Below are 20,276 nucleotides of genomic sequence, written 5' to 3'. Positions count from 1 at the left end.
GCCCCAAGTTCGCGACGCCCCTGCCCCAGCACGCAGGCTCCCTCTTCTCTTCCGCAGCTGCCTGGAACAGCAGAGTTCCTTGCCCGCGGGGAACTCCCAAGAATTCCACGATTGGGCGCGCAGAGCGCGGGTTATTTGCCCTTCTTCCTAAATAGCTATTGTTTCCTAATTTAAGAGGACCTTCGCCGGGCTAGAACGTCAGGGATGCGCAGCAGGGGGTGGGCGGGTCTGGGGAGATGGGCGGTTCGCGCCGGCGAGGGGTGGTATCAGCTCCTTACAGTAGCTTGGCTCCCGGAGTGGTGTCAGAGTGAGGGCCTCTGGGTCTCGGCGAAGAAAGGGTTAGCTGAGAATCTTCCGGGGGGCGGCGGAAAGAACCCGACCGCCACGACACCTTGGAGTGGGGCCCGAGAAGCTGATCCTCAAGTTTGAGGCGCCAACACTTCTCTTTCGGCAACTCTGTTGTCGCGAGTTTCTCTTTCTTCTGGTTCCTCTTTCTCTGCTCCATTCCCGGACAAGTCGGACATAAACAACCAGTAACTTCAGTTGTAACCAGATATCCGCCTTGCATGGAATTGTCCGGCTTTATGTAAGCAGGATTCTGAGGTCAACTCATCATTTGACAGTTTAGGGTGCCATTGCAACCTCCCAACGAAATTACAGCTGAAGTTTGAATATAAGGGCCCATGGTATTTGATGGCAGCCGGCTGTTTTTAATTTTCGGAATGGAACAGTTTTCGTATAAGGTATCCCTCCCTGCTTTCTTCTTCCCTTAAGTTGAATAGCATTTGGAACAAGAGGGAAATGAAACACAAATGTCAGTGCAATCCCGAAAACCTTTTTCTTTCTATTTCTACATTCAGAGCCTCCCCTCTGACCAGCCTAAGCTATTCCTAAGCCTGTAACTCTCCCCATCAGTTGGGCAGACCTCTTACCACTGGGCTGCAAACCAGTGCTGCCTCTGCCTCTACAGTACAGATAAACGTGATGTCAGACTTTTTTTTTTTTTTTTTTTTTTTTTTTTTTTTTTTTTTGAGACAGACTCTCACCCTGTCGCCCAAGCTGAAGTGCAGCCACGCGATCTCGGCTGACTGCAACCTCCACCTCCCGGGTTCAAGTGATTCTCCTGTCTCAGCCTCCTGAGAAGTTGGGATTACAGGAGCCCGCCACCACGCCCAGCTAATTTTTTGTATTTTTAGTAGAGTCGGGGTTTCACCATCTTGGCCAGGCTGGTCTCGAACTCCTGACCTCGTGATCCACCCATCTCAGCCTCCCAAAGTGCTGGGATTATAGGCATGAGCCACTGCACCTGGTCCAGACTCTTTTGATTAGGAATGTCAACTTAACCTTTTCTGGATGGCAGTTGTTTTTAAGCCAGGATAAGGAAAAGAAAGGCAAGAGAGCTGATAGCCAGGGCTCCTGGGTAAGCACAAGCCCTTTGGAGGTCTCAGGAGCTGGGTGTGAATTAAGGCCCACCACTTTAAGGCCCTGTGACCTTGGGCAGGCCTTGAAACTTGTCTTTCCTCCTTTCTAAAAGGAAGCTAATAATTTCGACTTTGAAGGATTGTTGTGAAGGTTAAATAAAACTATATAGGAAAATTCCTAACAATGTGCTCAATACTTATTAATAGTTGAGCTAAAAAAGTTCCTGCCTTCCATTTTCCACTGAAATAGCATTCCCAGCTAAAACTTACTGTGAAACTAAAGGCAAAGCCAACAGCCGCTATAAAACAGAATTTTAGTGTGTGTGTGGGAAGCACAGGGCCTAGTACAGAAGCAAGGTTGGATGAGGATGAATGCAATGACAGCCTGCAGCTGCCTGATTTGGAAGGAGTAAGGTTAGCTGCTCCAGTCAGCCACACATTTCATGGTCTGGCTTTCATAGTTCTGCAGGAGGGGAAGAGGAGGCCTTGTCTCTAAAAATAATAGCTAATATTTATTGAGCAATTATTATATACCAGGCATTCTGCCAAGTGCTTTACACACAGCATCTCATTTAATCCCCACAATAACCTTACCAGGTGAGTCTTACTGATATCTTTTTTAAAACTTTTATTGTAGAAAAGACCTGCTGAGCACAGTGGCTCAAGCCTATAATCCCAGCACTTTGGGAGGCCAAGGCAGGGCAGATCCCTTGAGCCCAGGAGTTTGAGACCAGCCTAGGCAACATGGTAAAACCCTGTCTCTATAAAAAATACAAAAATTAGCTGAGCATGGTTGTGTGTGCCTGTGGTCCTAGCTACTGGGGAGGCTGACATGGGAGGATAGATTGAGCCTGGGAGGTCGAAGCTGAAGTGAGCCATGATTGCACTCCAGACTGGGTGACAGAGCAGGATCTTGTCTGAAATTTGAAAAAAAAAAAAATCAAATACTTATTTAGAAATAGAATATTTTAATGAGCCCTTCTATATCCATCACCCAGTATCAACAGTTGTCAGCTCATGGCCAAACTTGTTTCATCTCTATCCCATCCATTTCCCTCTTCCTTATTTCCTGAGGCAAATTTCAGATATTATATTATTTTATTTGTAAATATTATGGTATGCATCCAAATGTCAAAGAAAAAACACCAAAAATTCTCCAATACCATGTTATTCTATAATTATATCTAAACACATTAAAGTCTCCCCAGTTGTGTCATAAATGATTTTTTTAGTTGTTATTTTTTTTCAAATCAGATCTAAACATGCACACATTGCATTTAGTTAATATACCTCCCAAGTGTCTTTTAATCTATACGTTATTCTCTCTTCCTTTCCTTGCAAATTATTTGTTCTGATATCCCCCTCCCCACCCCCACCCTGTTTTTTTAAGAGACAGGGTCCCACTGCGTTTTCCAGGACAGACTCCAGTTGCTGTTCACAGGTGGGATCATAATGCACTACAGGCTCAAACTCCTGGTTCCAAGGGATCCTCCTACCTCAGCCTCCCCAGTAGCTGCAACTACAGATGCACACCACAGCCCTCAGCTGATATTCTTTTATATGTAAAGGTTTAATTAATTAATTTAGAGACAAAGTCTCACTCTGTTGCCCAGGCTGGAGAACAGTGGTGCAATCACAGCTCACTGTACCCTTGACCTTCCGGGCTCAATGGATCCTCCCATCTCAGCCTCCCAGGTGGCTGGTACTACAGGAACATGTCACCTTGCCCAGCAATTTATTTATTTGTTTACTTTTAGTAGAGACAGGGTTTCACCATGTTGCTCAGGCTGGTCTCAAACTCCTGGGCTCAAGCGATCCACCCGCCTCGGCCTCCCCAAAGTGTTGAGTGTAAGCCACTTTGCCTGGCCTTATTCTTTTTATAAATGAAGAAACTCAGAGAGGTTGAAGGAATTTAGTAAGGGATAGAAAAGGAATTCAGTCCAAGATATGACCAATTCCAGAATCCAAGCACTTAATGGCTTTATTATATTCACTTTAAATCAAGTGATGAAAAGCATGACACAGAAGAAACATAATCACTCATAAAAGATTTCAGAACATGCATGACTCCCCTAAGCAACCAGTTCCTTTACCAAGTACCCATGGAAAACTGTTCACTTAAAACCCAGGCAAGGCTTGAAATGCGGGAAGAGAAATTGAAAACAGAATAACCCAGTATCCTCCTTATGTTTTGAATCTGACTAAATAAATCCTGCATGCAAATGTATCCATAACGTAAAATAATTTTTACTTCCAACAAATATTTAGCAAGGCAAAAACATTTCTTAAATCTATCAGGTTTTTTCCTCCTTTTTTCTTCTGTTTTTCCTGATCTCCCTTTCTCTCTGTTCTCTATAGCTAAGATAAGGCGAAAACAACTCTTTCAAGCAATTATTTTAAAATACCAGTCAAATTAACAATTTGGTAGTCTGATATGTGATATCTGGCTTTTGTTATGGTAGTTTTGAAACCACAGTTACCCTAGCAACTGAATACATTTTTTCTTTAAAAAAATTTTAGCTGTCTGAAGGAGAAAAAAAAAGAAAGAAAAAGAAAACTTCGTGCCAGAATTTTCCCATAATAGCTTCCATTAACTGCAGTGACTTCTATTGGAGAGGCCAGCACTGCTGTCTCCTGCTGTCACCAGTCATTCACTGATCTAGCAGATGTTTTGTTTGATAAGGCCAATTTGAGTTTTATAAAACATTTATTTTTTTCACCTCCAAGGAGCAAATACTAGTAAGGATGGATTCAACGTCTATCACTGGATACCATACAAGGGCATCAACCTGCCAGTGGAGCTTGTAGGTGAGAAGAAAAACTAAAACAAATCTATAGGCTTCATTTATTTAAAAAAAAAAAAAAAAAAAAGGGCGGGGGGAGAAAAAAAAAGAGGAGGGATGGTTAAAGGGTATTAGAACAGTCCCTAAAAACTTAGCAAGAGGCCAGGTGCAGTGGCTCGCGCCTACAATCCGAGCGCTTTGGGAAGCCAAGGTTGGCGGATCACCTGAGGTCAGGAGTTAAAGACCGACCTGGCCAACATGGTGAAACCCCATCTCTACTAAAAATACAGAAATTAGCCAGGCGTGGTGGTGCATGCCTGTAATTCCAGCTACTCAGGAGGCTGAGGTGGGAGAATTGCTTGAACCTGGGAGACGGAGGCTGCAGTGAGCTGAGATCATGCCACTGCACTCCAGCCTGGGCAACAGAGTGAGACTCCAACTCAAAAAAAAAAAAAAAACAAACTTGGCAAGAGGAAAAAGGGAGCAGAAGAGCCAACAGTCTATAATAGAATCTTTCTGGCAATACCTGCTAACTATGCAGTTGCCAAAGAGGGCAATGATGCTAGTTAATGAGGAAGAGGAAGAAGAAAGGGAGTGATGCACATTGCATTGAGTTTTGTAGATTTGATAAACCATGGGTTGGCTTTTTTTTTTTTTTTTTTTTTTTTTGAGACGAAGTCTTCCTCTGTTGCCCAGATTGGAGCACTGGAGTGCAATGGTGCGACCTTGGCTCATTGGCTCATTGCAACCTCTGCCTCCTGGGTTCAAACAATTCTCCTGCCTCAGCCTCCTGAGTACTGGGATTACAGGCACGCACCACCATGCCCAGCTAATTTTTGTATTTTTAGTAGAGATGGAGTTTCACCATGTTGGTAAGGCTGGTCTCGAACTTCTGACCTCGTGATCTGCTCGCCTTGGCCTCCCAAAGTGCTGGGATTACAGGCATGAGCCAACGCACCCAGCCCATGGGTTGGCATTTTAAGGAGGTGAAGTAGATAAGATTCAGCAAGGCAAAAAAGATGTACATTAGGACTTCTTGGAGCAACTAGACTGAATGTTGGCAAAAATGTTCACTTCCTCTGAACAAAATCCCTTTCACAGTCATGCTTATAATGCAGACAGCTCTAGGTTTCTTTTCTTAAAACACACACACAAAGTGATTTTATAAAAATATCCATATCCTTTCTCTTGAATAGAAGGTTTTAAGACCTGGAGCTATAGTGTGGGGAAATCAATAGATGGCAAAAGAAGTACGGGGTGGTTCTGCCCCTGTTAGTAAGATACCACCTTTCATGGGCCTCCTGGGGCTCATTTATGGAGTCATTCTGTAGAGGACCAAAATAAGCCAAAATCCAAAACAGGAGGTTATCCTTTGCAATGTAACAGTTCAACAAAGTTTGAAAGAATGAAGGTTCTCATCCTTGGGATTTTATTTTAGATTGCCCTACCTACCTAAGTATGATATTTTGACTTGAGGAATTATATATTGAGCCAAGGTGAGAACTAAAAAAACAGAAAGAGAATCAACTCTTTTTGCAGACAATGTAATTTTTCTATAGTAAACTCACCCTGCACTAACTCTCTCCCTCTCCCGGTCTCTCTCTATGTGTGTGTATACACACACACACACACATACATATAGTCCTAATAAGCACTTTTTTTTTTTTAAAGCAAAATGTAAAAGACAGCAAAACCAGCAAGATCAGTTAGGATTTTTTCTTAACTACTTAAACTTTATTAAAGGAACTTGCTGCTTCTTTGTTGACCATCTGCAAGATGCTATACCTGGGTTACATTTTCAGTCTTGAATCCCACCCTTATGTAAGATCTAAAACTGGAGAAGAATGGCTGTTCAAAGGAAAATCTTGACAATTTTAGCATAAGAAGGAGTACTGGATATTGGGAAGAGAGAAACAGAAATATTAACTACAGATAGCAAAAAAGAAAAACAAATTAATATTGATTAATTAGAAGAGCTGAGGAAATCTGGAATGAAGGATTACTCTGAAGTATTTAAGCACCAGTAACAACAGACACTGCTACCAGAATTAGAGAACTGTGTAGTAAATTCAGTTCTTGTTTCCAGTCCTTATCCCTTTTCTTTTCTATTTTAACATGCTCCTTATTTTGAAATATAATTAGAAGCTTACAAAAAAGTTGCTAGAATCTTACAAAGAAACATTTCTGTTTATCTTTTAGCAGATTCGCCAGGTTTTAACATTTTGCATCATTTGCTTTGTTACTCTCTCAGAAGATTCAGATTTTCAAAGAAGACATGGGTTTGGTTTGAGATCAGCTAAGTTTGAGAGAAAAGTGGAATGTCTGAGCAGAAAAGCTCGGCCGGGTGCGGTGGCTCATGCCTGTAATCCCAGCACTTTGGGAGGCTAGGCGGGCGGATCACCTGAGGTCAGGAGTTCAAGACCAGCCTGGCCAACATGGTGAAACCCTGTCTCTACTAAAAATACAAAAATTAGCCGGGTGTGGTGGTGCGCCCCTATAATCCCAGCTCCTCAGAAGGCTGAGGTGGGAAAATTGCTTGAACCTGGGGGGCAGAGGCTTCAGTGAGCCAAGGTCATGCCACTGCACTCCAGCCTAGGTAACAGAGCAACACTCCATCTCAAAAACAAAAACAAAAACAAAAACAAAAAAAAGAGCTCAGCAGACTGACAGTCAAGGATCTAAAACTCAAGAAATAGACTACTCAGAAAGATAACAATTTGAAGAAAAAATTAAGTGGGACTAATTTGTTTGAGGACATGGATTTTGAGGAAAAGCCTAATTCCGAAAGGCAAAAGGTCTTAATTCCAGCCAGTGAAAAGGCATGTGATTCTATTAATATATGAATTGTAACTTCCCTTTAGGGTCATTTGCTATTATTCTTCTTTCACATTTGGAGACGACTTCGAAAATACATGAGGCTTATTGTATGGTTTTATCCAGGGGAAATTTATAAGAAATTGAAAGTATTGTCATTAATATGGCTTGTAGGTAACATATATGTTCCAGTTACCATTGTTTTGTAACAAATTACCCTAAAACTTAGTGGCATAAAATGACGACTTTATTATGCTCACAGATTCTCTGGATCAGGAATTCAGATTGGGTACAGTGGGTATGGATGATAATCTTCACTCCACCATATCTGAAGCCTTAGTCAGGAAGAGTCAAAGGCTGTGGCTAACTCAACGACTGGGGGCTGGAATCACCTGGATGTGATTTCACTCACTTATCTGGCAGAGGATGCCGGCTTTTCTTTTTTTTTTTAGGTGGAATTTCGCTCTTGTTGCCCAAGCTGGAGTACAATGGCACGATCTCAGCTCACTGCAACCTCTGCCTCCCAGGTTCAAGTGATTCTCTTGCCTCAGCCTCCTGAATAGTTGGGGTTACAGGCATGCGTCACCATGCCCAGCTAATTTTGCATTTTTAGTAGAAATGAGGTTTCACCATGTTAGCCAGGCTGGTCTCAAACTCCTGCCCTCAGGTAATCTGCCCTCCTTGGCCTCCCAAAGTGCTGGCATTACAGGTGTGAATCACCACATCAAGAAGGATGCTGGTTTTTAACCAGGACACCTACCGTATGGTTTCTGCATGAGTGGGTGCAGGCTTCCTTACAGCATACCGTTGAATTCCTGTATTGAGTGTCCCAAGACAGCAAAATGAAACATGGTATTTTTGTGATCTAGCCTCAAAATTTACATAGCATCACTCTCCAGTACTCTTTTATTGAGACAGTCGCAAGTGTTTGCCCAAGTTTAAGGGGAAAAGACATAAACTCCACTTCTCCATAAGACAAATGTTAAGGTCACATTATAAAAAGAGCACTTGGAATAGGAGATACTATTTCAGCCACTTTGGGAAAACACAATCTGCAATAAAACATATATGAATACATAAAGGGAGCATCTAACAGAGTGCAAAGAATAGGCATCTGAGAGTTATTTTTCACGTCTATGGTGGTTGAAATTTAAAGTATTTCCTCAAAGACTGAGATATAAAGAAGAATTTGGCCGGGCGCGGTGGCTCAAGCCTGTAATCCCAGCACTTTGGGAAGCCGAGACGGGCGGATCACAAGGTCAGGAGATCGAGACCATCCTGGCTAACATGGTGAAACCCCGTCTCTACTAAAAATACAAAAAACTAGCCGGGCGAGGTGGCGGGCGCCTGTAGTCCCAGCTACTTGGGAGGCTGAGGCAGGAGAATGGCGTAAACCCGGGAGGTGGAGCTTGCAGTGAGCTGAGATCCGGCCACTGCTCTCCAGCCTGGGCGACAGAGCGAGACTCCGTCTCAAAAAAAAAAAAAAAAAAGAAGAATTTTACATATCCCCTATGGCTTCTTTATTAGGAATTATTTTCCATAAATGTCCTGAAAGTGTAAGAGTTACAGAGTTTTTTAAATTATTTTTATTTTTTTATTATTATTATTTTTGAGACAGAGTCTCACTCCATCACCCAGGTTGGAGTGCAGTGGCTTGATCTTGGCTCACTGCAACCTCACCTCCCAGGTTCAAGCAGTTCTCATGCCTTAGCCTCCTGAGTAGCTGGGATTACAGGTGCACACCACCACATCAGGCTAATTTTTGTATTTTTAGTAGAGGCGGGGGTGTTGGCCAGGCTGGTCTCGAACTCCTGACCTCAAGTGATCCACCCGCCTTGGCCTCCCAAAGTGCTGTGATTACAGGCATGAGCTACCATGTCTGGCCAGTGTTTTAATTAACATCTTGCTTTTACATGTACAACTTAGTGCATTGCAATTCTTTAAACATCTCATGAGCAGATGAACAGCAGCTCACGAGATGTTCGGAATTACAAAATCTATAGGAGTTTCTCATTTGGCCTAAAATTGAGGATGCTGATCTAATAACTTGATCACTCACATCTCTTTAAAATAAAATTTAATAGATTGCTTTAATAGAGAATTATTAATCATAGAAAAAATATTCAATCTGTCAGGTGTACATTCTTTTTTATTAGCACCCATTTCATTATGTAATTCAAAGGTTTGGAATATTGGAAATCAGCCTGCATCTTTGAAATAAACCTTAATACTTTTCTTTGTTACTGCAAGTATTTTTTCCTTTTCCTTTTTTTAAATATGAAAAGAGACTGAGGAATTGTCCTGATATTTGGTTAATAAATTAAAAACCTATGTTTAAATGCTTTAATATCCTGGTCCTGTTTCACTGTGTCATCAGGGGTTGGTTTATCAGCTGTAAAATTACATAAGAAACCTTTTAAATGTAGACCTGTTAACAATATTTGAACTGCTGTGCATATACTGTGATCTTCTAATAATGACTACATCAATTGTGACAGCTCACTGTAGCTCACCAGCACTAGCTCTGCAATTGCTGATGTATTTTCAGAGATCAGAGAAGGTAACAAGGCTGGGCTTTTTCCAGTATTCAGTGATTGTTACTCATTCAACATTTCAGGTCTTTTCTAGCCTTCTCCAAATCCTATATTGCAAACCATATAAACATTACTTTTTTTTTTTTTTTTTTTTGACACAAGTTCTCATCCTGTCACTCAGGTTGGAGTGCAGTGGCGTGATCACAGCTCACTGCAGGCTCAACCTCCCCAGGCTCAAGTGATCATCCCACCTCAGCCTCCCAAGTAGCTGGGACTACAGGCACGTACCACCATGCCCAGCTAATTTTTGTAATTTTTTTTAGAGTCGGGGTTTTGCCATGTTGCCCAGGCTGGTCTCAAACTCCTGGGCTCAAGTGATCAGCCTCAGCCTTCTAAAGTGCTAGGATTACAGGCATGAACTACAGCACCTGGCCAGAACACTACTTTTAAGAACCAAGAAACTGCTATATTTGAGTAGCCAATCAATTAAGAAGGCGGAAGAGATGTCGATTATATAGCAAGGACAGACCCAAGGGAAAGGAATTTTGAAAGTTGAACATTTTTCATTTTAAAACACTAAGTTTGGCTTGGTGTTGTGGCTCATGTCTGTAATCCCAGCAAATCACAAGAGAATCACTTGAGGCCAGGAGTTCACGACCAGCTTGGGCTATGTAGTGAGATCCCATCTCCAACAACAAAAAAAAGTTTTTTAAAATTAGGGTGATATGGTGGTGTGCACCTGTAGTCCCAGCTACTCAGGAAGCTGAGGTGGGAGGATCACTCGAGCCCGGGAGTTTCAGAGTACAGTGAGCTGTGATAGCCCCACTGCACTCCAGCCTGAGTGACAGAGCAAGACCCTGTCTCTAAAACAAAACTCAGAAACAAAAAAAAAAAATTAAGTTTAATGGAATACATCTCAGTTAACAGTTATGTTAGATGAGGAGGCCTAAGCTTAGAGCAAATCCAGCTTTCTCTGTGTCTAGTTCCACCATAATTGAGTGATGGGGAAAGAAGTATACAGCAATGTGTATAAGTTAGGGTTTGTTTGGCTACAGGTTTGAAAGCAATCAGAAACCAAAGTAGAGAACATTGGCTTGAAGTGCAGAAAAAAGTTTACTTCTAAACTGATAAAGTGACTCCATGGATCATCAGGGATCTGAGTGTTTTTCTCTCCCTCTTTTTTCCCCATTTGCTTGTGTCATCTATGATTTTTTAAAAATTATTTTTTATTTCAGTAGGTTTTGGGGGAATGGGTGGCATTTGGCTACGTAGATAAGTTCTTTAGTGGTGATTTCTGAGATTTTGGTGCACCCATCACCCAAGCGGTGTACACTGTACCCAACGTGTAGTCTTTTATTTCTCACCCCCCTTCCACCGTTTCCCCTGAGTCTCCAAAGTGCATTGTATTATTTTTACGCCTTAGCATCCTCACTGAGTGCTTCTCTCTTTTTTTAGTACACAGCCTCATAGGTCAAGATGCTTCAGGTCCAGCTACTGTTTCTCTATTCTTTTTTTTTTTTTTTTTTTTTTTGAGACGGAGTCTCGCTCTGTCGCCCAGGCTGGAGTGCAGTGGCGCGATCTCGGCTCACTGCAAGCTCCGCCTCCCGGGTTCACGCCATTCTCCTGCCTCAGCCTCCCGAGTAGCTGGGACTACAGGCGCCCACAACCGCGCCCGGCTAATTTTTTGTATTTTTAGTAGAGACGGGGTTTCACCGTGGTCTCGATCTCCTGACCTTGTGATCCGCCCGCCTCGGCCTCCCAAAGTGCTGGGATTACAGGCGTGAGCCACCGCGCCCGGCCCTGTTTCTCTATTCTAATGAGCAGGAAGGAGAAAGGGCAAAGAAAACATGCCATCTACCCTTACAAACACTTCCCAGAAACTCAACTCAACAATTCAGTTAACATCTCATGAACTAGAATTTACTCAGAAGCCATATCTAGCTGCAAGGAAGGTTGGGACCTACAGTTTTTATTTCCTGTGGCCGTGTTTCTGTCTAAAAAAATCTATAACCAAATACTACAGTTTGAATGCTTTTGTTCCCCTCAAATTTATGTGCTGGAAGCTTAATCCTCATTGCAACAGTGTTGAGAGGTGGGGGCTGAATGGGAGGCATTTCAGTCATGAAGGCTCATGAAGGCTCTACCCTTGTGTGTGGATTAATGCTGCTATAAAAAAGAGCTTGCAGGAGTGGGCTCTCTCTCTTCTGCTCTTCTGCTACGTGAGGAACAGGGTTCCCCCTCCTCTGGAGGATGCGGAGTTTAAGGCACCATCATGGAGGCAGAGACCAGACCCTAACCCGATGCCAAAACTGCTGGCACCTTGATCTCAGACTTCTCAGCCTCCGGAACTGTGAACAATATATACCTGTTTATTATAAGTTCCCCAGTCTCAGGTGTTCTGTTATAGAAGCACAAATAGACTAAGGCACTAAGGAAAAAGGGGAGGTAACATATAATATTCCCCGACACAAAATAAGTCTTTTAGGAAAGGAGGGATGATCTAGGAACCAATAAACTGTGAAACAAATTTACATGATGCTTGGCTAGTCAGTGTGTGACCAAATAGTAAAATGATTTTAAACTTTATTCTACCCAAATGAACATCAAGAATTCAAGAATTAGATTTAAACGAGACAAAACAATTATTTTTGATGTTATTAAGGGTGATAGTGGCATTGTGGTGGTGTTAGGAAAATGCCCTTACTTTTTAAAGATTTACATTGAGGATAAAGGGGTGAAATGACATGGTCTTTGGCATTTACTTAAAATACATCTACAGGCCAAGGGCAATGGCTCTTACCTGTAATCCCAGCACTTAGGAAGGCTGAGGCAGGAGGATCGCTTGAGTCCTAAAGTTCAAGACCAGCCTGAGCAACATAGTGGGACACTGTCTCCACAAAAAATTTAAAAATTAACCATGCGTGGTGGCACACGTTAGTCAGTCCAAGCTACTGGGGAGGCTGAGGTGGGAGGATTGCTTGAGCCCTGGAGGTTGAGACTGCAATGAGTTGTGCTCAAGCCACTATATTCCAGCCTGAGTGACAGAGCAAGACCTTCTCTCAAACAAACAAACAACCCCAAACAAAACAAAAACAAAAAACTCCTACAAAGAAAAAAGGGGGAAGATGAAAAAAATATAGTCAAAATCTTGATCATTGCTAATTTGGGATTGGGGCAGAGGCTCACACCTGTAATCCTAGCACTTTCAGAGGCCGAGATGGGCAGATCCCTTGAGTCCAAGAGTTTGAGACCAACCTGGGCAAAATGGCAAAAATCCCATCTCTACAAAAATACAAAAATTAGTTGGGCATGGTGGTGCATGCCTGTGTTCCCGGCTACTTGGGAGGCTGGGATGGGAGGATCAGCTAAGCCCAGGAGGTCAAGGCTGCAGTGAGCTGTGGGATCATTCCACTGTACCCCAGCCTGGGTGACAGAATGAGACCTGGTCTCAAAAAAATATATATATTTTTAAATTGGGGGTATGAGTACATGGGATTGATTGTACTATTATTTTTTAGTATGTTTGAAATGTTTCTTTTTTGTTTTTGTTTTTTTTTTTTGAGATGGAGTCTCGCTCTGTTGCCCAGGCTGGAGTGCAGTGGCATGATCTAGGCTCACTGCAAGCTTTGCCTCCCAGGTTCACAGCATTCTCCTGCCTCAGCCTCCCGAGTAGCTGGGAGGACAGGCACCTGCCACTACGCCCGGCTAATTTTTTGTATTTTTAGTAGAGACGGGTTTTCACCGTGTTAACCAGGATGGTCTCGATCTCCTGACCTCGTGATCCGCCCACCTCGGCCTCCCAAAGTGCTGGGATTACAGATGTGGGCTACCACTCCTGGCCTGAAATGTTTCAGTAAACAAACTTTTTTTGTAAATAATCAGGATCAAAATTTCTAAATCTTAGTTGGTAATATCAGTACCATGTAACCTTGTCCAATTTAATGTTTCTGTGTTTGAGTTTCTTCATATGTAAAATGCAAATAATAATACCTGGTCTAACCAGCTAACAGTGCTGTACTGAAGGCCAAATATAAAAATGCCTGTGAAAGTGTTTCAGAACCTATAATATAGTGTGATATCAGATATTGCTGATAATGTGCTTGCTGTCATTTTTATTAATGTAAGGCCAGAGTCCGTGTCCCATTATTCACTGCTATATCTCTAGTGACTGGTAAAATGCCTGGAACATAATAGATATAAAATAAATGTTTGATAAGTGAGAACAAAATTAAGAAACAAAAAGTATATGAAACTGACATGAACTCGTAAGGATAGAAGAGACCTGGGAAGTCATCCAATAACCTCATGTTATGTATGAGGAAACTGAGCCCAGAGCAATTAAAGGACTCACTTAAACACGACACAGGTGGCAGAGTTTCAGTATGGTGGAGGAGATAAAGGCACAGTCATCCGCAAAATCACAAGGGAAACACCAGAGACTCCAGGAGAATGTTGCTCCCTTTTTAGCTACTTCAGGAAAATCATGCCATAATATCATTACATCACTGCTTGTTGCAGTCCCAAGGAACAGTGCGTTCTCTAGCAGCACTCAGACTTTGTTCCATTAACAACTGTTATCAAACAGGAGGCAGTAGGGACTCAAAAATCCTTTTGTCACGTTTTGGTTCCAATGTTCTACAGGGGTAGAGGGAGCTTCTGCTCCCTGGCCTGTGGGTCATATGGTCTTTATTGCAACTCTCAGCCTTGTTTTTGTAGAACAAAAGCAGCCACAGAAAATATGTAAATGAATGAGTTTGGCTGTGTGCCAACAAAACTTTAGTTATAGAAATAGGTGACCAGCTAGATTTGTCGTAGAGGATTTGATAAGAAGCCAGGACTTACCTCAAATGTACTCTGTTCCAAAGGCCAGTCTGTTCTCCAACTCCTCTCAAACATTATAATAATGATATACATTATAATTAATATATGCTACTAACAAAATGTTTTTTTTTAAATAAGGCAAAAGTGACTTTCATACAAATATTTTTAAAAGTTAAAGATTTGACCAGATGCGGTGGCTCACGCCTATAATCCCAACACTTTGGGAGGCTGAGGGGGTGGATCACTTAAGGTCAGGAGTTAGAGACCAGCCTGGCCAACCTGGTGAAAACTTGTCTCTACTAAAAATACAAAAATTAGCCAGGTGTGGTGTTGCAACTGTAGTCCCAGCTACTTGGGAGGCTGAGGCAGGAGAATCACTTGAACCTGGGAGGCGGAGGTTGCAGTGAGCCAAAGTCTCGCCACTGCACTCCAGCTTGGATGACAAGAGTGAGACTTTGTCTCAAAAATAAAATAAAATAAAAAAAAGTCAAAGATTTTATTTAACACACTAATTAGTGAGGAAAACACCAATACATTAAAACCAGTTCAAAGGGGATTAAAAGAACAAACACATATAGAGGCAATCAGGAATGCCGAAATGAATTTGTCCATAGAAAAAACTGATCAATATTTACAAGAAATAGAATAATGCTTGGAATCCTCTTTTCCACAGAGTGGTCATCACTTTCATCTTCACCGGACACAACTTATTGCCATGTCTATGGACAAGACTCATTTGCATTACTATAAGGTTTTTTTTTTTTTAAAGACAGAGTCTTGCTCTGTTGTCCAGGCAGGAATGCAGTGGTGCCATATCGGCTCACTGCAACCTCCGCCTTCTGGGTTCAAGCAATTCTCATGCCTCAGCCTCTTGAGTAGCTGGGATTAAAAGCATGTACCACCATGCCGGGCTAATTTTTGTATTTTTAGTAGAGACAGGGTTTTACCATGTTAGCCAGGCTGATCTTGAACTCCTGGCCTCAAGTGATCCACCCGCCTCGGCCTCCCAAAGGGCTGGGATTACAGATGTAAGCCACTGCCCCTGGTCTTGCATTACTACAAATTTTCAACAACTTACAGAGTTGCATATAACCATCAGTCTGTGATGAAAACTACAATTCTCCATATAGTCAGATAATTCCAAAGGATCTCTTAGACAACCCCCGCTGAAACGATACCCAGTCATCACCCATTCAGAATTTTCCCTGATAATTTATTATAATTTTTCTTAATGCTATTCTTTCATCCAAAGTTTCCCAAAAGGTGATAAATATAACACTGGTGATACTGGATTTTAGGTGGCATGGACAAATACTTTTATCTTAATAAACATATGTTTATTTTATAATAGGTTATAAAATTAGACTGTCAAACTCATAATATCACAGATACTATTTTTTAAAAACCTCTACCTAGATAGATCACTGAAATTTCAGAACATTATAAATAAGAGATGATTCTAAAATCCTGTAGAAAGAAAAAAAGTTACTTACAAAGGAGCAAGAATCACAGACACCTCTGAAAGTATCATTAAAGTTTCTCTTCTCCCTGGCGTCACGTCTAAGTCAGAGTCTCCTAAAGAGCCCGAACACCTAAGGAAGCTCTTCATTGGAGGGTTGAGCTTTGAAACAACCAATGAGAGCCTGAGGAGCCATTTTGAGCAACAGGGACCGCTCATGGACTGTGTGGTAACGAGAGATCCAAACACCAAGCGCTCCAGGGGCTGTGGGTTTGTCACATATGCCACTGTGGAGGAGGTGGATGCAGCCACGAATGCAAGACCACATAAGGTGGATGGAAGAGTTGTGGAGACCAAGAGAACTGTCTCAAGAGGAGATTCTCAAAGACCAGGTGCCCACTTAACTATGAAGAAGATATTCGTTGGTGGCGTTAAAGAAGACACTGAAGAACATCACCCAAGAGATTATTCTGAACAGTGCGGAAAAAGTGAAGTGACTGAAATCATGACTGACTGAGGCAGTGGCAAGAAAAGGGGCTTTGCCTTTGTAACCTTTGACAACCATGACTCCGTGGATAAGACTGTCATTCAGAAATACCATCCTGTGAATGGCCACAACTGCAAAGCTAGGAAAGCCCTGTCAAAGCAAGAGATGGCTAGTGCTTCATCCAGCCACAGAGGTTGAAGTGGTTCTGGAAACTTTGGTGGTGGTCGTGGAGGTGGTTTCGGTGGGAATAACTTCGGTCGTGGAGGAAACTTTAGTCGTCATGTTGGCTTTGGTGGCAGCCGTGGTGGTGGTGGATATGGTGGCAGTGGGGATGCCTATAATGCATTTGGTGATGACGGAAGCAATTTTGGAGGTGGTGGAAGCTACAGTGATTTTGGCAGTTACAACAATCAGTCTTCAAATTTTGGTCCCATGAAGGGAGGAAACTTTGGAGACAGAAGCTCTGGCCCCTATGGCGGTGGAGGCCAATACTCTGCCAAACCACGAAACCAAGGTGGCTATGGCGGTTCCACTAGCAGCAGTAACTATGGCAGTGGCAGAATATTTTAATTAGGGCACAAAGCTTAGCAGGAGAGGAGAGCCAGAGAAGTGACGGGGAAGCCACACGTTACAACAGATTTGTGAACTCAGTCAAGCACAGTGGTGGAAGGGCCTAGCTGCTACAAAGAAGACATGTTTTAGACAAATACTCATGTGTATGGGCAAAAAACTCGAGGACTGTATTTGTGATTAATGGTATAACAGTTTATTTTAGTTTCTGTTCTGTGGAAAGTGTAAACCATTCCAACGAAGGGCTTTGAGATATATATATATATATATATATATATATTTTGCACCCATGCTGTTGATTGCTAAATGTAATAGTCTGATCATGATGCTGAATAAATGACTTTTTTTTTTTTAATGTGCTGTTTAAAGTTAGTCTACTCTGAAGCCATCTTGGTAAATTTCCCCCAACAGTGTGAAGTTAGAATTCCTTCAAGGTGATGCCAGGTTCTATTTGGAATTTATATACAACCTGCTTGAGTGGAGAAGCCATTGTCTTCAGAAACCTTGGTGTAGTTGAACTGATAGTTACTGTTGTGACCTGAAGTTCACCATTAGAAGAGATTACCCAAGCAAAATCATGGAATTATTGGTTATAAAAATAATTGTTGGCACATCCTATGCAATATATCTAAATTGATTAATGGTACCAGATAAAATTATAGATGGGAATGAAGCTTGTGTATCATCCATTATCATGTGTAATCAAGAAACAATTTAATTCTCTTGGAAAAAAGGAGCAAGAATCAAACAAACATCAGATTTCCTATCAACATTGGATGCTCAAAAACAGAAAATATACCTTCAAAGTTTAGAGTGAAAGTTATTTTAAGAGTAAAATTTTATTTCCATTCAAACTTTTCAATCCAGAGTGAGAGTAAAGCACAGTTATTCTCAGAAATTTAATAACTCAGAAGATTTAACACTCATATAAATTCCAGGTAAATTAAAAACTAAAGTGTGGTACAGATTTGTTTCCAGCCCAGATGGAGTCACAGAGACCAGATTTGCTTTTCTGCCTGAAATCACTGAAAAAATAAGACAAAAATCTATGAAGCAATGGTTTTTAAGGCACTGGACATGACACAGTGAAGAAGAGTGATCCCTGAGAGATGAGCAGCTAGTCAAGTGAGCCCAGTGATGGTCCAGGCTTAGTGCCTGAGGAGAGTTTCCAGGCTGCAGTGCACCGGGAGTTAAGGGGAACCCAGGCAAGATGCAGCGACCTCCCAGACTTAAGGAGAAGAACTGAGAGTTGAAGAGATGAAGCTGGGGAAGACCAAAAAGACCAAAGCTGTTGGAGCTTGCAGAATAAAATACCGGAGAGGAGAAAGGGTCTCAGAGAAAGACAGAATCACCAAAATGTCCAGAGGTTCTCCCTCACATACTCAGCTGACTGCTTATAAGCACATGCACGGGAGAAAAAGACACATGGAAAGAATTACTCATAAGAAGCTCGTGTGGGGCCAGGAATAGTGCCAATTCCCCCAACCAGACTTGAAAACCTCGTAATTCATGAGGTATTAGGGTAGAGTACTCGGAAGGCTCTTGCCTCCATAGTGGGGGAAAGTTAGCCCTAGATTAAATGTTACTCTGATCTCACGTAATGAGGCTTAAAAGCAAGAACCGAAAGGATCAAACTTTTTCCAGGTTAACTTAGTTGCATCTCAGAACAAAGCTCAAGGATGTTTACAGGTATATAAAAATATCCATCACCCAACAAAGTAAAATTTATAATGTGTGACATTTAATTTAAGAAAAGACAACTCTAAGGCATGCAAAGAAGCAGGAAAATTGTAAGGAGAAAAAAAATCAATCAATCAAAACTGCATAAAATAGACATAGATGATAGCATTAGTAGACAAGGGCTGGACGTGGTGGCTCACACCTGTAACTCTAGTACTTTGGGAGGATAATACGGGCAGATCCCTTGAGCCCAGGAGTTTGAGACCAGCCTGGGCAACACGGTGAAACCCCGTCTCTACAAAAAAATGCAAAAATTAGCCAAGTGTGATGGCACATGCCTGTAGTCCCTGAGGTGAGAGAATCACCTGAGCCTGAGGAGGTTGAGGCTGCAGTGAACTAAGATCGCATTACTACACTCTATCACGGGTAAGACCCTGTGTCAAAAAAAAAAAAAAAGTAGACAAGGACATTAAAACAGCAATTATAAATGTATTCCTTATATCTCAGAATCTAGAGTAATAGTTTTCAGTAGAAGTGTGATTCCCCATCCCTGGTGACATTTGGCAATGTCTGGAGACAGTTTGGTTGTCACAATTTGGGGGTAGTGGTGCCACTGGCATAATGTGGGTAGAATCCAGGGATGTTGCTAAACATTCTTCATGCACAGGAACAGCCCCCCACGACAAAAAATTATCTAGCCCAAATTGTCAGAAGTGCTGAGGTTGAGAAACTCTGATCTAGAGGAATGATTGAATATGTTAAGTAAAGACATAGAAAATATGAAAAAGATACAAATTGAACTTTTGCAGATAAAAATGACAATGACTGAGATTAAAAATACACTGGATAGGATCAATAACAGGTTAGACATTGCAGAAAAACATGAGTGAACTTTAAAACATGCAATATAAGCCATGCAAAATGAAACTCAAAATATAAGTCTGGGGTATAAGAAAAAAGAAACAGATCATCAGTAAACTGTGGGACAACGTCAAGTGGCCTAACATATATGTTGTTGGAGTCCTGAAGAAAAGGGGTGACGGAAAAAAAATCTCGAAAGAAATAAAAGTCATGACATTTACAAATTTGATAAAAGCTATAAACCAACAGATCCAAGAAGCTCAACAAACCACAAGCACAAGAAATGTGAAGAAAACTACACCAAGGCAAAATCATAATCAAGTCACTTAAAATAAATTATAAATAAAAAATATTAAAAGCAGCCAGAGGGCTGGGTGTGGTGGCTCACACCTGTAATCCCAGCACTTTGGGAGGCTGAGGTGGGCAGATGACCCGAGGTAAGGAGTTCAAGACCAACCTGACCAACAGGGTGAAATGCTGTCTTTACCAAAAATGCAAAAATTAGCTGGGTGTGATGGTGGGCGCCTGTAATCCCAGTTACTTGGGAGGCTGAGGCACAAGAATTGCTTGAACCCGGGAGGCGGAGGTTGCAGTGAGCCGAGATCAAGCCACTGCACTCCAGCCTGGGAGTGAGACTCCATCTCAAAAAAAAAAAAAAAAAAAAAAAAAACAGAGGAAAAAAAAAAAAAAAAAAGGAAAAAGCAGCCAGAGGAGAAAGAAGATATGATGTGTACAGAAGAACGGAGATAATGATGACAGAACATTTCTGTCAGACAAGGCAAACAAAAGAAAATAGTGGAACAACATCTTTAAAGTACTTAAAAAGAAAAAGCTGTCCACCTAAAA

The 20,276-nt window shown here is 41.8% G+C and overlaps 1 pseudogene; it reads left to right on the top strand.

Annotated features, from left to right (window-relative positions):
* Window positions 1-683: 683 nt before the first annotated feature.
* Window positions 684-16,907, top strand: LOC102145423 (heterogeneous nuclear ribonucleoprotein A1-like; annotated as a pseudogene).
* The last annotated feature ends 3,369 nt before the right edge of the window (window positions 16,908-20,276 follow it).

Source organism: Macaca fascicularis, chromosome 12, assembly GCF_037993035.2.
Source record: "Macaca fascicularis isolate 582-1 chromosome 12, T2T-MFA8v1.1".
Classification (NCBI taxonomy): domain Eukaryota; kingdom Metazoa; phylum Chordata; class Mammalia; order Primates; family Cercopithecidae; genus Macaca; species Macaca fascicularis.
This window is presented reverse-complemented; position numbering and strand designations above follow the sequence as displayed.